The sequence below is a fragment of the Psittacula echo genome, assembly GCF_963264785.1.
Source record: "Psittacula echo genome assembly, chromosome: 19".
In the NCBI taxonomy this organism is placed as follows: Eukaryota; Metazoa; Chordata; class Aves; order Psittaciformes; family Psittacidae; genus Psittacula; species Psittacula echo.
In genome coordinates, this window is record NC_137755.1 from 1,221,785 (window position 1) to 1,243,535 (window position 21,751).

Below are 21,751 nucleotides of genomic sequence, written 5' to 3' on the forward strand. Positions count from 1 at the left end.
CGGCTGCCCAGCATCCCAGGGAGTAGAGCACGAACGGTTGGCCTCTGCTCCCACAGCCGAAGAGCCAGGGCAAAAAACTTGAGCTGTGCCTCTTCTGCAGAATGTCACCTTTGCAACGGTGCCATCGGCACTGCTGTCGCTCCTCGATTTCCCAACTCAAAGTCCATTACAATGGAACCTCTTTGGCACCCGTGCTCGGCTGCCCAGCATCCCAGGGAGTAGAGCACGAACGGTTGGCCTCTGCTCCCACAGCCGAAGAGCCAGGGCAAAAAACTTGAGCTGTGCCTCTTCTGCAGAAAGTCAGCTTTGCAACGGTGCCATCCGTATTGCTGTCGCTCCTCGATTTCCCAACTCAAAGTCCATTACAATGGAACCTCTTTGGCACCCGTGCCCGGCTGCCCAGCATCCCAGGGAGTGGAGCACCAACGGTTGGCCTCTGCTCTCACAGCCGAAGAGCCAGGGCAAAAAACTGGAGCTGTGCCTCTTCTGCAGAAAGTCAGCTTTGCAACGGTGCCATCCGCATTGCTGTCGCTCCTCGATTTCCCAACTCAAAGTCCATTACAATGGAACCTCTTTGGCACCCGTGCTCGGCTGCCCAGCATCCCAGGGAGTAGAGCACGAACGGTTGGCCTCTGCTCCCACAGCCGAAGAGCCAGGGCAATAAACTGGAGCTGTGCCTCTTCTGCAGAAAGGCAGCTTTGCAACGGTGCCATCCGCATTGCTGTCGCTCCTCGATTTCCCAACTCAAAGTCCATTACAATGGAACCTCTTTGGAACTCGTGCCCGGCTGCCCATCATCCCAGGGATTAGAGCACGAACGGTTGGCCTCTGCTCCCACAGCCGAAGAGCCAGGGCAAAAAACTGGAGCTGTGCCTCTTCTGCAGAAAGTCAGCTTTGCAACGGTGCCATCCGCATTGCTGTCGCTCCTCCATTTCCCAACTCAAAGTCCATTACAATGGAACCTCTTTGGCACCCGTGGTGGGCTTCCCAGTATCCCAGGGAGTGGAGCACGAACGGTTGGCCTCTGCTCCCACAGCCGAAGAGCCAGGGCAAAAAACTGGAGCTGTGCCTCTTCTGCAGAAAGTCAGCTTTGCAACGGTGCCATCCACATTGCTGTCGCTCCTCGATTTCCCAACTCAAAGTCCATTACAATGGAACCTCTTTGGCACCCGTGCTCGGCTGCCCAGCATCCCAGGGAGTAGAGCACGAACGGTTGGCCTCTGCTCCCACAGCCGAAGAGCCAGGGCAAAAAACTGGAGCTGTGCCTCTTCTGCAGAAAGTCAGCTTTGCAACGGTGCCATCCGCATTGCTGTCGCTCCTCCATTTCCCAACTCAAAGTCCATTACAATGGAACCTCTTTGGCACCCGTGCTGGGCTGCCCAGCATCCCAGGGAGTAGAGCACGAACGGTTGGCCTCTGCTCCCACAGCCGAAGAGCCAGGGCAAAAAACTGGAGCTGTGCCTCTTCTGCAGAAAGTCAGCTTTGCAACAGTGCCATCCGCATTGCTGTCGCTCCTCCATTTCCCAACTCAAAGTCCATTACAATGGAACCTCTTTGGCACCCGTGCCCGGCTGCCCAGCATCCCAGGGAGTAGAGCACGAACGGTTGGCCTCTGCTCCCACAGCCGAAGAGCCAGGCCAAAAAACTGGAGCTGTGCCTCTTCTGCAGAAAGTCAGCTTTGCAACGGTGCCATCGGCATTGCTGTCGCTCCTCGATTTCCCAACTCAAAGTCCATTACAATGGAACCTCTTTGGCACCCGTGCTCGGCTGCACAGCATCCCAGGGAGTAGAGCACGAACGGTTGGCCTCTGCTCCCACAGCCGAAGAGCCAGGGCAAAAAACTGGAGCTGTGCCTCTTCTGCAGAAAGTCAGCTTTGCAACGGTGGCATCCGCATGGCTGTCGCTCCTCGATTTCCCAACTCAAAGTCCATTACAGTGGAACCTCTTTGGCACCCGTGCCCGGCTGCCCAGCATCCCAGGGAGTAGAGCACGAACGGTTGGCCTCTGCTCCCACAGCCGAAGAGCCAGGGCAAATAACTTGAGCTGTGCCTCTTCTGCAGAAAGTCAGCTTTGCAACGGTGCCATCGGCATTGCTGTCGCTCCTCGATTTCCCAACTCAAAGTCCATTACAATGGAACCTCTTTGGCACCCGTGCTCGGCTGCACAGCATCCCAGGGAGTAGAGCACGAACGGTTGGCCTCTGCTCCCACAGCCGAAGAGCCAGGGCAAAAAACTGGAGCTGTGCCTCTTCTGCAGAAAGTCAGCTTTGCAACGGTGCCATCCGCATTGCTGTCGCTCCTCCATTTCCCAACTCAAAGTCCATTACAATGGAACCTCTTTGGAACTCGTGCCCGGCTGCCCAGCATCCCAGGAAGTAGAGCACGAACGGTTGGCCTCTGCTCCCACAGCCGAAGAGCCAGGGCAAAAAACTGGAGCTGTGCCTCTTCTGCAGAAAGTCAGCTTTGCAACGGTGCCATCGGCATTGCTGTCGCTCCTCGATTTCCCAACTCAAAGTCCATTACAATGGAACCTCTTTGGCACCCGTGCTCGGCTGCCCAGCATCCCAGGGAGTAGAGCACGAACGGTTGGCCTCTGCTCCCACAGCCGAAGAGCCAGGGCAAAAAACTTGAGCTGTGTCTCTTCTGCAGAATGTCACCTTTGCAACGGTGCCATCGGCATTGCTGTCGCTCCTCGATTTCCCAACTCAAAGTCCATTACAATGGAACCTCTTTGGCACCCGTGCTCGGCTGCCCAGCATCCCAGGGAGTAGAGCACGAACGGTTGGCCTCTGCTCCCACAGCCGAAGAGCCAGGGCAAAAAACTTGAGCTGTGCCTCTTCTGCAGAAAGTCAGCTTTGCAACGGTGCCATCGGCATTGCTGTCGCTCCTCGATTTCCCAACTCAAAGTCCATTACAATGGAACCTCTTTGGAACTCGTGCCCGGCTGCCCATCATCCCAGGGATTAGAGCACGAACGGTTGGCCTCTGCTCCCACAGCCGAAGAGCCAGGGCAAAAAACTGGAGCTGTGCCTCTTCTGCAGAAAGTCAGCTTTGCAACGGTGCCATCCGCATTGCTGTCGCTCCTCGATTTCCCAACTCAAAGTCCATTACAATGGAACCTCTTTGGCACCCGTGGTGGGCTTCCCAGTATCCCAAGGAGTGGAGCACGAACGGTTGGCCTCTGCTCCCACAGCCGAAGAGCCAGGGCAAAAAACTTGAGCTGTGCCTCTTCTGCAGAAAGTCAGCTTTGCAACGGTGCCATCCACATTGCTGTCGCTCCTCCATTTCCCAACTCAAAGTCCATTACAATGGAACCTCTTTGGCACCCGTGCTCGGCTGCCCAGCATCCCAGGGAGTAGAGCACGAACGGTTGGCCTCTGCTCCCACAGCCGAAGAGCCAGGGCAAAAAACTGGAGCTGTGCCTCTTCTGCAGAAAGTCAGCTTTGCAACGGTGCCATCCGCATTGCTGTCGCTCCTCCATTTCCCAACTCAAAGTCCATTACAATGGAACCTCTTTGGCACCCGTGCCCGGCTGCCCAGCATCCCAGGGAGTAGAGCACGAACGGTTGGCCTCTGCTCCCACAGCCGAAGAGCCAGGGCAAAAAACTGGAGCTGTGCCTCTTCTGCAGAAAGTCAGCTTTGCAACGCTGCCATCCGCATTGCTGTCGCTCCTCCAATTCCCAACTCAAAGTCCATTACAATGGAACCTCTTTGGCACCCGTGCCCGGCTGCCCAGCATGCCAGGGAGTAGAGCACGAACGGTTGGCCTCTGCTCCCACAGCCGAAGAGCCAGGGCAAAAAACTGGAGCTGTGCCTCTTCTGCAGAAAGTCAGCTTTGCAACGGTGCCATCGGCATTGCTGTCGCTCCTCGATTTCCCAACTCAAAGTCCATTACAATGGAACCTCTTTGGCACCCGTGCTCGGCTGCCCAGCATCCCAGGGAGTAGAGCACGAACGGTTGGCCTCTGCTCCCACAGCCGAAGAGCCAGGGCAAAAAACTGGAGCTGTGCCTCTTCTGCAGAAAGTCAGCTTTGCAACGGTGCCATCCGCATTGCTGTCGCTCCTCCATTTCCCAACTCAAAGTCCATTACAATGGAACCTCTTTGGAACTCGTGCCCGGCTGCCCAGCATCCCAGGAAGTAGAGCACGAACGGTTGGCCTCTGCTCCCACAGCCGAAGAGCCAGGGCAAAAAACTGGAGCTGTGCCTCTTCTGCAGAAAGTCAGCTTTGCAACGGTGCCATCCGCATTGCTGTCGCTCCTCGATTTCCCAACTCAAAGTCCATTACAATGGAACCTCTTTGGCACCCGTGCTGGGCTTCCCAGTATCCCAGGGAGTGGAGCACGAACGGTTGGCCTCTGCTCCCACAGCCGAAGAGCCAGGGCAAAAAACTTGAGCTGTGCCTCTTCTGCAGAATGTCAGCTTTGCAACGGTGCCATCGGCATTGCTGTCGCTCCTCGATTTCCCAACTCAAAGTCCATTACAATGGAACCTCTTTGGCACCCGTGCTCGGCTGCCCAGCATACCAGGGAGTAGAGCACGAACGGTTGGCCTCTGCTCCCACAGCCGAAGAGCCAGGCCAAAAAACTGGAGCTGTGCCTCTTCTGCAGAAAGTCAGCTTTGCAACGGTGCCATCCGCATTGCTGTCGCTCCTCCATTTCCCAACTCAAAGTCCATTACAATGGAACCTCTTTGGAACTCGTGCTCGGCTGCCCAGCATCCCAGGGAGTAGAGCACGAACGGTTGGCCTCTGCTCCCACAGCCGAAGAGCCAGGGCAAAAAACTGGAGCTGTGCCTCTTCTGCAGAAAGTCAGCTTTGCAACGGTGCCATCCGCATTGCTGTCGCTCCTCCATTTCCCAACTCAAAGTCCATTACAATGGAACCTCTTTGGCACCCCTTCTCGGCTGCCCAGCATCCCAGGGAGTGGAGCACGAATGGTTCGCCTCTGCTCCCACAGGCGAAGAGCCAGGGCAAAAAACTTGAGCTGTGCCTCTTCTGCAGAAAGTCAGCTTTGCAACAGTGCCATCCGCATTGCTGTCGCTCCTCGATTTCCCAACTCAAAGTCCATTACAATGGAACCTCTTTGGCACCCGTGCTCGGCTGCCCAGCATCCCAGGGAGTGGAGCATGAACGGTTGGCCTCAGCTCCCACAGCCGAAAAGCCAGGGCAAAAAACTGGAGCTGTGCCTCTTCTGCAGAAAGTCAGCTTTGCAACGGTGCCATCCGCATTGCTGTCGCTCCTTGATTTCCCAACTCAAAGTCCATTACAATGGAACCTCTTTGGCACCCGTGCTCGGCTGCCCAGCATGCCAGGGAGTAGAGCACGAACGGTTGGCCTCTGCTCCCACAGCCGAAGAGCCAGGCCAAAAAACTGGAGCTGTGCCTCTTCTGCAGAAAGTCAGCTTTGCAACGGTGCCATCCGCATTGCTGTCGCTCCTCCATTTCCCAACTCAAAGTCCATTACAATGGAACCTCTTTGGCACCCGTGCTCGGCTGCCCAGCATCCCAGGGAGTAGAGCACGAACGGTTGGCCTCTGCTCCCACAGCCGAAGAGCCAGGGCAAAAAACTGGAGCTGTGCCTCTTCTGCAGAAAGTCAGCTTTGCAACGGTGCCATCCGCATTGCTGTCGCTCCTCGATTTCCCAACTCAAAGTCCATTACAATGGAACCTCTTTGGCACCCGTGCCCGGCTGCCCAGCATTCCGGGGAGTGGAGCACGAACGGTTGGCCTCTGCTCCCACAGCCGAAGAGCCACGGCAGAAAACTGGAACTGTGCCTCTTCTGCAGAAAGTCAGCTTTGCAACGGTGCCATCCGCATTGTTGTCGCTCCTCCATTTCCCAACTCAAAGTCCATTACAATGGAACCTCTTTGGCACCCGTGCTCGGCTGCCCAGCATCCCAGGGAGTAGAGCACGAACGGTTGGCCTCTGCTCCCACAGCCAAAGAGCCAGGGCAAAAAACTTGAGCTGTGCCTCTTCTGCAGAAAGGCAGCTTTGCAACGGTGCCATCCGCATTGCTGTCGCTCCTCCATTTCCCAACTCAAAGTCCATTACAATGGAACATCTTTGGCACCCGTGCTCGGCTGCCCAGCATCCCAGGGAGTGGAGCACGAACGGTTGGCCTCTGCTCCCACAGCCGAAGAGCCAGGGCAAAAAACTGGAGCTGTGCCTCTTCTGCAGAAAGTCAGCTTTGCAACGGTGCCATCCGCATTGCTGTCGCTCCTCCATTTCCCAACTCAAAGTCCATTACAATGGAACCTCTTTGGCACCCGTGCTCGGCTGCCCAGCATCCCAGGGAGTAGAGCACGAACGGTTGGCCTCTGCTCCCACAGCCGAAGAGCCAGGGCAAAAAACTTGAGCTGTGCCTCTTCTGCAGAAAGTCAGCTTTGCAACGGTGCCATCCGCATGGCTGTCGCTCCTCCATTTCCCAACTCAAAGTCCATTACAATGGAACCTCTTTGGCACCCGTGCTCGGATGCCCAGCATCCCAGGGAGTAGAGCACGAACGGTTGGCCTCTGCTCCCACAGCCGAAGAGCCAGGGCAAAAAACTGGAGCTGGGCCTCTTCTGCAGAAAGTCAGCTTTGCAACGGTGCCATCGGCATTGCTGTCGCTCCTCCATTTCCCAACTCAAAGTCCATTACAATGGAACCTCTTTGGCACCCGTGCTCGGCTGCCCAGCATCCCAGGGAGTAGAGCACGAACGGTTGGCCTCTGCTCCGACAGCCGAAGAGCCTGGGCAAAAAACTTGAGCTGTGCCTCTTCTGCAGAAAGTCAGCTTTGCAACGGTGCCATCCGCATTGCTGTCGCTCCTCGATTTCCCAACTCAAAGTCCATTACAATGGAACCTCTTTGGCACCCGTGCTCGGCTGCCCAGCATCCCAGGGAGTGGAGCACGAACGGTTGGCCTCTGCTCCCACAGCCGAAGAGCCAGGGCAAAAAACTGGAGCTGTGCCTCTTCTGCAGAAAGTCAGCTTTGCAACGGTGCCATCCGCATTGCTGTCGCTCCTCCATTTCCCAACTCAAAGTCCATTACAATGGAACCTCTTTGGCACCCGTGCTCGGCTGCCCAGCATCCCAGGGAGTGGAGCACGAACGGTTGGCCTCTGCTCCCACAGCCAAAGAGCCAGGGCAAAAAACTGGAGCTGTGCCTCTTCTGCAGAAAGTCAGCTTTGCAACGGTGCCTTCGGCATTGCTGTCGCTCCTCGATTTCCCAACTCAAAGTCCATTACAATGGAACCTCTTTGGCACCCGTGCTCGGCTGCCCAGCATGCCAGGGAGTGGAGCATGAACGGTTGGCCTCTGCTCCCACAGCCGAAGAGCCAGGGCAAAAAACTGGAGCTGTGCCTCTTCTGCAGAAAGTCAGCTTTGCAACGGTGCCTTCGGCATTGCTGTCGCTCCTCGATTTCCCAACTCAAAGTCCATTACAATGGAACCTCTTTGGCACCCGTGCTCGGCTGCCCAGCATCCCAGGGAGTAGAGCACGAACGGTTGGCCTCTGCTCCCACAGCCGAAGAGCCAGGGCAAAAACCTTGAGCTGTGCCTCTTCTGCAGAAAGTCAGCTTTGCAACGGTGCCATCCGCATTGCTGTCGCTCCTCCATTTCCCAACTCAAAGTCCATTACAATGGAACCTCTTTGCCACCCGTGCTGGGCTGCCCAGCATTCCAGGGAGTGGAGCACGAAAGGTTGGCCTCTGCTCCCACAGCCGAAGAGCCAGGGCAAAAAACTGGAGCTGTGCCTCTTCTGCAGAAAGTCAGCTTTGCAACGGTGCCATCCGCATTGCTGTCGCTCCTCCATTTCCCAACTCAAAGTCCATTACAATGGAACCTCTTTGGCACCCGTGCTCGGCTGCCCAGCATCCCAGGGAGTGGAGCACGAACGGTTGGCCTCTGCTCCCACAGCCGAAGAGCCAGGGCAAAAAACTTGAGCTGTGCCTCTTCTGCAGAAAGTCAGCTTTGCAACGGTGCCATCCGCATTGCTGTCACTCCTCCATTTCCCAACTCAAAGTCCATTAAAATGGAACCTCTTTGGCACCCGTGCTCGGCTGCCCAGCATCCCAGGGAGTAGAGCACGAACATTTGGCCTCTTCTCCCACAGCCGAAGAGCCAGGGCAAAAAACTGGAGCTGTGCCTCTTCTGCAGAAAGTCAGCTTTGCAACGGTGCCATCCGCATTGCTGTCGCTCCTCGATTTCCCAACTCAAAGTCCATTACAATGGAACCTCTTTGGCACCCAAGCCCGGCTGCCCAGCATCCCAGGGAGTGGAGCACGAACGGTTGGCCTCTGCTCCCACAGCCAAAGAGCCAGGGCAAAAAACTGGAGCTGTGCCTCTTCTGCAGAAAGTCAGCTTTGCAACGGTGCCATCCGCATTGCTGTCGCTCCTCCATTTCCCAACTCAAAGTCCATTACAATGGAACCTCTTTGGCACCCGTGCCCGGCTGCCCAGCAACCCAGGGAGTAGAGCACGAACGGTTGGCCTCTGCTCCCACAGCCTAAGAGCCAGGGCAAAAAACTGGAGCTGTGCCTCTTCTGCAGAACGTCAGCTTGCAACGGTGCCATCCGCATTGCTGTCGCTCCTCAATTTCCCAACTCAATGTCCATTACAATGGAACCTCTTTGGCACCTGTGCTCGGCTGCCCAGCATCCCAGGGAGTAGAGCACGAACGGTTGGCCTCTGCTCCCACAGCCGAAGAGCCAGGGCAAAAAACTTGAGCTGTGCCTCTTCTGCAGAAAGGCAGCTTTGCAACTGTGCCATCCGCATTGCTGTCGCTCCTCGATTTCCCAACTCAAAGTCCATTACAATGGAACCTCTTTGGCACCCAAGCCTGGCTGCCCAGCATCCCAGGGAGTAGAGCACGAACGGTTGGCCTCTGCTCCCACAGCCGAAGAGCCAGGGCAAAAAACTGGAGCTGTGCCTCTTCTGCAGAAAGTCAGCTTTGCAACTGTGCCATCCGCATTCCTGTCGCTCCTCGATTTCCCAACTCAAAGTCCATTACAATGGAACCTCTTTGGCACCCGTGCTCGGCTGCCCAGCATCCCAGGGAGTAGAGGACGAACGGTTGGCCTTTGCTCCCACAGACGAAGAGCCAGGGCAAAAAACTTGAGCTGTGCCTCTTCTGCAGAAAGTCAGCTTTGCAACGGTGCCATCCGCATTGCTGTCGCTCCTCGATTTCCCAACTCAAAGTCCATTACAATGGAACCTCTTTGGCACCCGTGCTCGGCTGCCCAACATCCCAGGGAGTAGAGCACGAACGGTTGGCCTCTGCTCCCACAGCCGAAGAGCCAGGGCAAAAAACTTGAGCTGTGCCTCTTCTGCAGAAAGTCAGCTTTGCAACGGTGCCATCCGCATTGCTGTCGCTCCTCCATTTCCCAACTCAAAGTCCATTACAATGGAACCTCTTTGGCACCCGTGCTCGGCTGCTCAGCATTCCAGGGAGTAGAGCACGAACGGTTGGCCTCTGCTCCCACAGCCGAAGAGCCAGGGCAAAAAACTTGAGCTGTGCCTCTTCTGCAGAAAGTCAGCTTTGCAACGGTGCCATCCGCATTGCTGTCGCTCCTCGATTTCCCAACTCAAAGTCCATTACAATGGAATCTCTTTGGCACCCGTGCCCGGCTGCCCAACATCCCAGGGAGTAGAGCACGAACGGTTGGCCTCTGCTCCCACAGCCGAAGAGCCAGGGCAAAAAATTTGAGCTGTGCCTCTTCTGCAGAAAGTCAGCTTTGCAACGGTGCTATCCGCATTGCTGTCGCTCCTCGATTTCCCAACTCAAAGTCCATTACAATGGAACCTCTTTGGCACCCGTGCTCGGCTGCCCAGCATCCCAGGGAGTAGAGAACGAACGGTTGGCCTCTGCTCCCACAGCCGAAGAGCCAGGGCAAAAATTTGAGCTGTGCCTCTTCTGCAGAAAGTCAGCTTTGCAACGGTGCCATCCGCATTGCTGTCGCTCCTCCATTTCCCAACTCAAAGTCCATTACAATGGAACCTCTTTGGCACCCGTGCTCGGCTGCTCAGCATTCCAGGGAGTAGAGCAGGAATGGTTGGCCTCTGCTCCCACAGACGAAGAGCCAGGGCAAAAAACTTGAGCTGTGCCTCTTCTGCAGAAAGGCAGCTTTGCAACGGTGCCATCCGCATTGCTGTCGCTCCTCGATTTCCCAACTCAAAGTCCATTACAATGGAACCTCTTTGGCAGCCTTGCTCGGCTGCCCAGCATGCCAGGGAGTGGAGCACGAACGGTTGGCCTCTGCTCCCACAGCCGAAGAGCCAGGGCAAAAAACTGGAGCTGTGCCTCTTCTGCAGAAAGTCAGCTTTGCAACGGTGCCATCCGCATTGCTGTCGCTCCTCCATTTCCCAACTCAAAGTCCATTACAATGGAACCTCTTTGGCACCCGTGCCCGGCTTCCCAGCATCCCAGGGAGTGGAGCACGAACGGTTGGCCTCTGCTCCCACAGCCGAAGAGCCAGGGCAAAAAACTTGAGCTGTGCCTCTTCTGCAGAAAGGCAGCTTTGCAACGGTGCCATCCGCATTGCTGTCGCTCCTCCATTTCCCAACTCAAAGTCCATTACAATGGAACCTCTTTGGCACCCGTGCCCGGCTGCCCAGCATCCCAGGGAGTAGAGCACGAACGGTTGGCCTCTGCTCCCACAGCCAAAGAGCCAGGGCAAAAAACTTGAGCTGTGCCTCTTCTGCAGAAAGTCAGCTTTGCAACGGTGCCATCCGCATTGCTGTCGCTCCTCGATTTCCCAACTCAAAGTCCATTACAATGGAACCTCTTTGGCACCCGTGCTCGGCTGCCCAGCATGCCAGGGAGTGGAGCACAAACGGTTGGCCTCTGCTCCCACAGCCGAAGAGCCAGGGCAAAAAACTTGAACTGTGCCTCTTCTGCAGAAAGTCAGCTTTGCAACGGTGCCATCCGCATTGCTGTCGCTCCTCAATTTCCCAACTCAAAGTCCATTACAATGGAACCTCTTTGGCACCCGTGCTCGGCTGCCCAGCATCCCAGGGAGTAGAGCACGAACGGTTGGCCTCTGCTCCCACAGCCGAAGAGCCAGGGCAAAAAACTTGAGCTGTGCCTCTTCTGCAGAAAGGCAGCTTTGCAACGGTGCCATCCGCATTGCTGTCTCTCCTCGATTTCCCAACTCAAAGTCCATTTCAATGGAACCTCTTTGGCAACCGTGCTCGGCTGCCCAGCATGCCAGGCAGTAGAGCACGAACGGTTGGCCTCTGCTCCCACAGCCGAAGAGCCAGGGCAAAAAACTGGAGCTGTGCCTCTTCTGCAGAAAGTCAGCTTTGCAACGGTGCCTTCGGCATTGCTGTTGCTCCTCGAATTCCCAACTCAAAGTCCATTACAATGGAACCTCTTTGGCACCCGTGCTCGGCTGCCCAGCATCCCAGGGAGTAGAGAACGAACGGTTGGCCTCTGCTCCCACAGCCGAAGAGCCAGGGCAAAAAACTGGAGCTGTGCCTCTTCTGCAGAAAGTCAGCTTTGCAACGGTGCCATCCGCATTGCTGTCGCTCCTTGATTTCCCAACTCAAAGTCCATTAAAATGGAACCTCTTTGGCACCCGTGCTCGGCTGCCCAGCATGCCAGGGAGTAGAGCACGAACGGTTGGCCTCTGCTCCCACAGACGAAGAGCCAGGGCAAAAAACTGGAGCTGTGCCTCTTCTGCAGAAAGTCAGCTTTGCAACGGTGCCATCCGCATTGCTGTCGCTCCTCCATTTCCCAACTCAAAGTCCATTACAATGGAACCTCTTTGGCACCCGTGCTCGGCTGCCCAGCATCCCAGGGAGTAGAGCACGAACGGTTGGCCTCTGCTCCCACAGCCGAAGAGCCAGGGCAAAAAACTTGAGCTGTGCCTCTTCTGCAGAAAGTCAGCTTTGCAACGGTGCCATCCGCATTGCTGTCGCTCCTCCATTTCCCAAACCAAAGTCCATTACAATGGAACCTCTTTGGCACCCGTGCCCGGCTGCCCAGCATCCCAGGGAGAGGAGCACGAACGGTTGGCCTCTGCTCCCACAACCGAAGAGCCAGGGCAAAAAACTTGAGCTGTGCCTCTTCTGCAGAAAGTCAGCTTTGCAACGGTGCCATCCGCATTGCTGTCGCTCCTTGATTTCCCAACTCAAAGTCCATTACAATGGAACCTCTTTGGCACCCGTGCCCGGCTGCCCAGCATGCCAGGGAGTAGAGCACGAACGGTTGGCCTCTGCTCCCACAGCCGAAGAGCCAGGGCAAAAAACTGGAGCTGTGCCTCTTCTGCAGAAAGTCAGCTTTACAACGGTGCCATCCGCATTGCTGTCGCTTCTCCATTTCCCAACTCAAAGTCCATTACAATGGAACCTCTTTGGCACCCGTGCTCGGCTGCCCAGCATCCCAGGGAGTGGAGCACGAACGGTTGGCCTCTGCTCCCACAGCCGAAGAGCCAGGGCAAAAAACTGGAGCTGTGCCTCTTCTGCAGAAAGTCAGCTTTGCAACGGTGCCATCCGCATTCCTCTCGCTCCTCGATTTCCCAACTCAAAGTCCATTACAATGGACACTCTTTGGCACCCGTGCTCGGCTGCCCAGCATCCCAAGGAGTAGAGCACGAACGGTTGGCCTCTGCTCTCACAGCCGAAGAGCCAGGGCAAAAAACTTGAGCTGTGCCTCTTCTGCAGAAAGTCAGCTTTGCAACGGTGCCATCCGCATTGCTGTCACTCCTCTATTTCCCAACTCAAAGTCCATTACAATGGAACCTCTTTGGCACCCGTGCTCGGCTGCCCAGCATCCCAGGGAGTAGAGCACGAACGGTTGGCCTCTGCTCCCACAGCCGAAGAGCCAGGGCAAAAAACTTGAGCTGTGCCTCTTCTGCAGAAAGTCAGCTTTGCAACGGTGCCATCCGCATTGCTGTCGCTCCTCCATTTCCCAACTCAAAGTCCATTACAATGGAACCTCTTTGGCGCCTGTGCTCGGCTGCCCAGCATCCCAGGGAGTGGAGCACGAACGGTTGGCCTCTGCTCCCACAGCCGAAGAGCCAGGGCAAAAAACTGGAGCTGTGCCTCTTCTGCAGAAAGTCAGCTTTGCAACGGTGCCATCCGCATTGCTGTCGCTCCTCCATTTCCCAACTCAAAGTCCATTACAATGGAACCTCTTTGGCACCCGTGCTCGGCTGCCCAGCATCCCAGGGAGTAGAGCACGAACATTTGGCCTCTGCTCCCACAGCCGAAGAGCCAGGGCAAAAAACTGGAGCTGTGCCTCTTCTGCAGAAAGTCAGCTTTGCAACGGTGCCATAAGCATTGCTGTCGCTCCTCGATTTCCCAACTCAAAGTCCATTACAATGGAACCTCTTTGGCACCCGTGCTCGGCTGCCCAGCATCCCAGGGAGTAGAGCACGAACGGTTGGCCTCTGCTCCCACAGCCGAAGAGCCAGGGCAAAAAACTGGAGCTGTGCCTCTTCTGCAGAAAGTCAGCTTTGCAACGGTGCCATCCGCATTGCTGTCGCTCCTCGATTTCCCAACTCAAAGTCCATTACAATGGAACCTCTTTGGCACCTGTGCTCGGCTGCCCAGCATCCCAGGGAGTAGAGCACGAACGGTTGGCCTCTGCTCCCACAGCCGAAGAGCCAGGGCAAAAAACTGGAGCTGTGCCTCTTCTGCAGAAAGTCAGCTTTGCAACGGTGCCATCCACATTGCTGTCGCTCCTCCATTTCCCAACTCAAAGTCCATTACAATGGAACCTCTTTGGCACCCGTGCTCGGCTGCCCAGCATCCCAGGGAGTAGAGCACGAACATTTGGCCTCTGCTCCCACAGCCGAAGAGCCAGGGCAAAAAACTTGAGCTGTGCCTCTTCTGCAGAAAGTCAGCTTTGCAACGGTGCCATCCGCATTGCTGTCGCTCCTCGATTTCCCAACTCAAAGTCCATTACAATGGAACCTCTTTGGCACCCGTGCTTGGCTGCCCAGCATCCCAGGGAGAGGAGAACGAACATTTGGCCTCTGCTTCCACAACCTAAGAGCCAGGGCAAAAAACTGGAGCTGTGCCTCTTCTGCAGAAAGTCAGCTTTGCAACGGTGCCATCCGCATTGCTGTCGCTCCTCGATTTCCCAACTCAAAGTCCATTACAATGGAACCTCTTTGGTACCCAAACCCGGCTGCCCAGCATGCCAGGGAGTGGAGCACGAACTGTTGGCCTCTGCTCCCACAGCCAAAGAGCCAGGGCAAAAAACTTGAGCTGTGCCTCTTCTGCAGAAAGTCAGCTTTGCAACGGTGCCATCCGCATTGCTGTCGCTCCTTCATTTCCCAACTCAAAGTCCATTACAATGGAACCTCTTTGGCAGCCTTGCTCGGCTGCCCAGCATCCCAGGGAGTAGAGCACGAACGGTTGGCCTCTGCTCCCACAGCCGAAGAGCCAGGGCAAAAAACTGGAGCTGTGCCTCTTCTGCAGAAAGGCAGCTTTACAACGGTGCCATCCGCATTGCTGTCGCTCCTCCATTTCCCAACTCAAAGTCCATTACAATGGACCCTCTTTGGCACCCGTGCTCGGCTGCCCAGCATCCCAGGGAGTAGAGCACGAACGGTTGGCCTCTGCTCCCACAGCCGAAGAGCCAGGGCAAAAAACTTGAACTGTGCCTCTTCTGCAGAAAGTCAGCTTTGCAACGGTGCCATCCGCATTGCTGTCGCTCCTCGATTTCCCAACTCAAAGTCCATTACAATGGAACCTCTTTGGCACCCGTGCTCGGCTGCCCAGCATCCCAGGGAGTAGAGCACGAACGGTTGGCCTCTGCTCCCACAGCCGAAGAGCCAGGGCAAAAAACTTGAGCTGTGCCTCTTCTGCAGAAAGTCAGCTTTGCAACGGTGCCATCCGCATTGCTGTCGCTCCTCGATTTCCCAACTCAAAGTCCATTTCAATGGAACCTCTTTGGCACCCGTGCTCGGCTGCCCAGCATCCCAGGGAGTAGAGCACGAACATTTGGCCTCTGCTCCCACAGCCGAAGAGCCAGGGCAAAAAACTGGAGCTGTGCCTCTTCTGCAGAAAGTCAGCTTTGCAACGGTGCCATCCGCATTGCTGTCGCTCCTCGATTTCCCAACTCAAAGTCCATTACAATGGAACCTCTTTGGCACCTGTGCTCGGCTGCCCAGCATCCCAGGGAGTAGAGCACGAACGGTTGGCCTCTGCTCCCACAGCCGAAGAGCCAGGGCAAAAAACTTGAACTGTGCCTCTTCTGCAGAAAGTCAGCTTTGCAACGGTGCCATCCGCATTGCTGTCGCTCCTCTCTTTCCCAACTCAAAGTCCATTACAATGGAACCTCTTTGGCACCCGTGCTCGGCTGCCCAGCATCCCAGGGAGTAGAGCACGAACGGTTGGCCTCTGCTCCCACAGCCGAAGAGCCAGGGCAAAAAACTTGAGCTGTGCCTCTTCTGCAGAAAGTCAGCTTTGCAACGGTGCCATCCGCATTGCTGTCGCTCCTCCATTTCCCAACTCAAAGTCCTTTACAATGGAACCTCTTTGGCACCCAAGCCCGGCTGCCCAGCATCCCAGGGAGTGGAGCACGAACGGTTGGCCTCTGCTCCCACAGCCGAAGAGCCAGGGCAAAAAACTTGAGCTGTGCCTCTTCTGCAGAAAGTCAGCTTTGCAACGGTGCCATCCACATTGCTGTCGCTCCTCGATTTCCCAACTCAAAGTCCATTACAATGGAACCTCTTTGGCACCCGTGCTCGGCTGCCCAGCATCCCAGGGAGTAGAGCACGAACGGTTGGCCTCTACTCCCACAGCCGAAGAGCCAGGGCAAAAAACTTGAGCTGTGCCTCTTCTGCAGAAAGTCAGCTTTGCAACGGTGCCATCCGCATTGCTGTCGCTCCTCGATTTCCCAACTCAAAGTCCATTACAATGGAACCTCTTTGGCACCCGTGCTCGTTAGCTCAGCATTCCAGGGAGTAGAGCACGAACGGTTGGCCTCTGCTCCCACAGCCGAAGAGCCAGGGCAAAAAACTTGAGCTGTGCATCTTCTGCAGAAAGTCAGCTTTGCAACGGTGCCATCCGCATTCCTCTCGCTCCTCGATTTCCCAACTCAAAGTCCATTACAATGGAACCTCTTTGGCACCCGTGCCCGGCTGCCCAGCATCCCAGGGAGTAGAGCACGAACGGTTGGCCTCTGCTCCCACAGCCGAAGAGCCAGGGCAAAAAACTTGAGCTGTGCCTCTTCTGCAGAAAGGCAGCTTTGCAACGGTGCCATCCGCATTGCTGTCGCTCCTCCATTTCCCAACTCAAAGTCCATTACAATGGAACCTCTTTGGCACCCGTGCTCGACTGCCCAGCATCCCAGGGAGTAGAGCACGAACGGTTGGCCTCTGCTCCCACAGTCAAAGATCCAGTGCAAAAAACTGGAGCTGTGCCTCTTCTGCAGAAAGTCAGCTTTACAATGGTGCCATCCGCATTGCTGTCGCTCCTTGATTTCCCAACTCAAAGTCCATTACAATGGAACCTCTTTGGCACCCGTGCTCGGCTGCCCAGCATGCCAGGGAGTAGAGCACGAACGGTTGGCCTCTGCTCCCACAGCCGAAGAGCCAGGGCAAAAAACTGGAGCTGTGCCTCTTCTGCAGAAAGGCAGCTTTGCAGTGGTGCCATCCGCATTGCTGTCGCTCCTCCATTTCCCAACTCAAAGTCCATTTCAATGGAACCTCTTTGGCACCCGTGCTCGGCTGCCCAGCATCCCAGGGAGTAGAGCACGAACGGTTGGCCTCTGCTCCCACAGTTGAAGCGCCAGGGCAAAAAACTTGAGCTGTGCCTCTTCTGCAGAAAGTCAGCTTTGCAACGGTGCCATCCGCATTGCTGTCGCTCCTCGATTTCCCAACTCAAAGTCCATTACAATGGAGCCTCTTTGGCACCCGGCTCGGCTGCCCAGCATCCCAGGGATTAGAGCACGAACATTTGGCCTCTGCTCCCACAGCCGAAGAGCCAGGGCAAAAAACTTGAGCTGTGCCTCTTCTGCAGAAAGTCAGCTTTGCAACGGTGCATCCGCATTGCTGTCGCTCCTCGATTTCCAACTCAAAGTCCATTACAATGGAACCTCTTTGGCACCCGTGCTCGGCTGCCCAGCATCCCAGGGAGTAGAGCACGAACGGTTGGCCTCTGCTCCCACAGCCGAAGAGCCAGGGCAAAAAACTTGAGCTGTGCCTCTTCTGCAGAAAGTCAGCTTTGCAACGGTGCCATCCGCATTGCTGTCGCTCCTCCATTTCCCAACTCAAAGTCCATTACAATGGAACCGCTTTGGCACCCGTGCTCGGCTGCCCAGCAACCCAGGGAGTAGAGCACGAACGGTTGGCCTCTGCTCCCACAGCCGAAGAGCCAGTGCAAAAAACTTGAACTGTGCCTCTTCTGCAGAAAGTCAGCTTTGCAACGGTGCCATCCGCATTGCTGTCGCTCCTCGATTTCCCAACTCAAAGTCCATTACAATGGAACCTCTTTGGCACCCGTACTCGGCTGCTCAGCATTCCAGGGAGTAGAGCACGAACGGTTGGCCTCTGCTCCCACAGACGAAGAGCCAGGGCAAAAAACTTGAGCTGTGCCTCTTCTGCAGAAAGTCAGCTTTGCAACGGTGCCATCCGCATTGCTGTCGCTCCTCCATTTCCCAACTCAAAGTCCATTACAATGGAACATCTTTGGCACCCGTGCTCGGCTGCCCAGCATCCCAGGGAGTAGAGCACGAACGGTTGGCCTCTGCTCTCACAGCCGAAGAGCCAGTTCAAAAAACTTGAGCTGTGCCTCTTCTCCAGAAAGTCAGCTTTGCAACGGTGCCATCCGCATTGCTGTCGCTCCTCGATTTCCCAACTCAAAGTCCATTACAATGGAACCTCTTTGGCACCCGTGCCCGGCTGCCCAGCATCCCAGGGAGTAGAGCACGAACGGTTGGCCTCTGCTCCCACAGCCGAAGAGCCAGGGCAAAAAACTGGAGCTGTGTCTCTTCTGCAGAAAGTCAGCTTTGCAACGGTGCCATCTGCATTCCTGTCGCTCCTCGATTTCCCAACTCAAAGTCCATTACAATGGAACCTCTTTGGCACCCGTGCTCGGCTGCCCAGCATCCCAGGGAGTAGAGCACGAACGGTTGGCCTCTGCTCCCACAGCCGAAGAGCCAGGGCAAAAAACTGGAGCTGTGCCTCTTCTGCAGAAAGTCAGCTTTGCAACGGTGCCATCGGCATTGCTCTCTCTCCTCGATTTCCCAACTCAAAGTCCATTCCAATGGAACCTCTTTGGCACCCGTGCTCGGCTGCCCAGCATGCCAGGGAGTGGAGCACGAACGGTTGGCCTCTGCTCCCACAGCCAAAGAGCCAGGGCAAAAAACTGGAGCTGTGTCTCTTCTGCAGAAAGTCAGCTTTGCAACGGTGCCATCCGCATTGCTGTCGCTCCTCGATTTCCCAACTCAAAGTCCATTACAATGGAACCTCTTTGGCACCCGTGCTCGGCTGCCCAGCATCCCAGGGAGTAGAGTACGAACGGTTGGCCTCTGCTCTCACAGCCGAAGAGCCAGAGCAAAAAACTTGAGCTGCGCCTCTTCTGCAGAAAGTCAGCTTTGCAACGGTGCCATCCGCATTGCTGTCGCTCCTCAATTTCCCAACTCAAAGTCCATTACAATGGAACCTCTTTGGCACCCGTGCTCGGCTGCCCAGCATCCCAGGGAGTAGAGCACGAACGGTTGGCCTCTGCTCCCACAGCCGAAGAGCCAGGGCAAAAAACTGGAGCTGTGCCTCTTCTGCAGAAAGTCAGCTTTGCAACGGTGCCATCCGCATTGCTGTCGCTCCTCGATTTCCCAACTCAAAGTCCATTACAATGGAACCTCTTTGGCACCCGTGCTCGGCTGCCCAGCATCCCAGGGAGTAGAGCACGAACGGTTGGCCTCTGCTCTCACAGCCGAAGAGCCAGAGCAAAAAACTTGAGCTGTGCCTCTTCTGCAGAAAGTCAGCTTTGCAACGGTGCCATCCGCATTGCTGTCGCTCCTCGATTTCCCAACTCAAAGTCCATTTCAATGGAACCTCTTTGGCACCCGTGCTGGGCTGCCCAGCATCCCAGGGAGTAGAGCACGAACGGTTGGCCTCTGCTCCCACAGCCGAAGAGCAAGGGCAAAAAACTTGAGCTGTGCCTCTTCTGCAGAAAGTCAGCTTTGCAACGGTGCCATCCGCATTGCTGTCACTCCTCGATTTCCCAACTCAAAGTCCATTACAATGGAACCTCTTTGGCACCTGTGCTCGACTGCCCAGCATCCCAGGCAGTAGAGCACGAACGGTTGGCCTCTGCTCCCACGGCCGAAGAGCAAGGGCAAAAAACTTGAGCTGTGCCTCTTCTGCAGAAAGGCAGCTTTGCAACGGTGCCATCCTCATTGCTGTCGCTCCTCAATTTCCCAACTCAAAGTCCATTACAATGGAACCTCTTTGTAACAAGTGCTCGGCTGCCCAGCATCCCAGGGAGTAGAGCACGAACGGTTGGCCTCTGCTCCCACAGCCGAAGAGCCAGGGCAAAAAACTTGAGCTGTGCCTCTTCTGCAGAAAGTCAGCTTTGCAACGGTGCCATCCGCATTGCTGTCGCTCCTCAATTTCCCGACTCAAAGTCCATTACAATGGAACCTCTTTGGCACCCGTACTCGGCTGCCCAGCATCCCAGGGAGTAGAGCACGAACGGTTGGCCTCTGCTCCCACAGCCGAAGAGCCAGGGCAAAAAACTTGAGCTGTGCCTCTTCTGCAGAAAGTCAGCTTTGCAACGGTGCCATCCGCATTCTTCTCGCTCCTCGATTTCCCAACTCAAAGTCCATTACAATGGAACCTCTTTGGCACCCGTGCTCGGCTGCCCAGCATCCCAGGGAGTAGAGCACGAACGGTTGGCCTCTGCTCCCACAGCCGAAGAGCCAGGGCAAAAAACTTGAGCTGTGCCTCTTCTGCAGAAAGTCAGCTTTGCAACGGTGCCATCCGCATTCCTGTCGCTCCTCGATTTCCCAACTCAAAGTCCATTACAATGGAACCTCTTTGGCACCCGTGCTGGGCTGCCCAGCATCCCAGGGAGTAGAGCACGAACGGTTGGCCTCTGCTCCCACAGCCGAAGAGCCAGGGCAAAAAACTGGAGCTGTGCCTCTTCTGCAGAAAGTCAGCTTTGCAATGGTGCTATCCGCATTGCTGTCGCTCCTCGATTTCCCAACTCAAAGTCCATTACAATGGAACCTCTTTGGCACCCGTGCTCGGCTGCCCAGCATCCCAGGGAGTAGAGCACGAACGGTTGGCCTCTGCTCCCACAGCCGAAGAGCCAGGGCAAAAAACTTGAGCTGTGCCTCTTCTGCAGAAAGGCAGCTTTGCAACGGTGCCATCCGCATTGCTGTCGCTCCTCGATTTCCCAACTCAAAGTCCATTACAATGGAACCTCTTTGGCACCCGTGCTCGGCTGCCCAGCATCCCAGGGAGTAGAGCACGAACGGTTGGCCTCTGCTCCCACAGCCGAAGAGCCAGGGCAAAAAAGTTGAGCTGTGCCTCTTCTGCAGAAAGGCAGCTTTGCAACGGTGCCATCCGCATTGCTGTCGCTCCTCGATTTCCCAACTCAAAGTCCATTACAATGGAACCTCTTTGGCACCCGTGCTCGGCTGCCCAGCATGCCAGGGAGTGGAGCACGAACGGTTGGCCTCTGCTCCCACAGCCGAAGAGCCAGGGCAAAAAACTGGAGCTGTGTCTCTTCTGCAGAAAGTCAGCTTTGCAACGGTGCCATCCGCATTCTTGTCTCTCCTCGATTTCCCAACTCAAAGTCCATTACAATGGAACCTCTTTGGCACCCGTGCTCGGCTGCCCAGCATCCCAGGCAGTAGAGCACGAACGGTTGGCCTCTGCTCTCACAGCCGAAGAGCCAGGGCAAAAAACTTGAGCTGTGCCTCTTCTGCAGAAAGTCAGCTTTGCAACGGTGCCATCCGCATTCCTGTCGCTCCTCGATTTCCCAAATCAAAGTCCATTACAATGGAACCTCTTTGGCACCCGTGCTCGGCTGCCCAGCATGCCAGGGAGTGGAGCACGAACGGTTGGCCTCTGCTCCCACAGCCGAAGAGCCAGGGCAAAAAACTGGCGCTGTGTCTCTTCTGCAGAAAGTCAGCTTTGCAACGGTGCCATCCGCATTGCTGTCGCTCCTCGATTTCCCAACTCAAAGTCCATTACAATGGAACCTCTTTGGCACCCGTGCTCGGCTGCCCAGCATGCCAGGGAGTGGAGCACGAACGGTTGGCCTCTGCTCCCACAGCCGAAGAGCCAGGGCAAAAAACTGGAGCTGTGCCTCTTCTGCAGAAAGTCAGCTTTGCAACGGTGCCATCCGCATTGCTGTCGCTCCTCGATTTCCCAACTCAAAGTCCATTACAATGGAACCTCTTTGGCACCCGTGCTCGGCTGCCCAGCATCCCAGGGAGTAGAGCACGAACGGTTGGCCTCTGCTCCAACAGCCGAAGAGCCAGGGCAAAAAACTTGAGCTGTGCCTCTTCTGCAGAAAGTCAGCTTTGCAACGGTGCCATCCGCATTGCTGTCGCTCCTCGATTTCCCAACTCAAAGTCCATTACAATGGAACCTCTTTGGCACCCGTGCTCGGCTGCCCAGCATCCCAGGGAGTGGAGCACGAACGGTTGGCCTCTGCTCCCACAGCCGAAGAGCCAGGGCAAAAAACTGGAGCTGTGTCTCTTCTGCAGAAAGTCAGCTTTGCAACGGTGCCATCCGCATTCTTGTCGCTCCTCCATTTCCCAGCTCAAAGTCCATTACAATGGAACCTCTTTGGCACCCGTGCT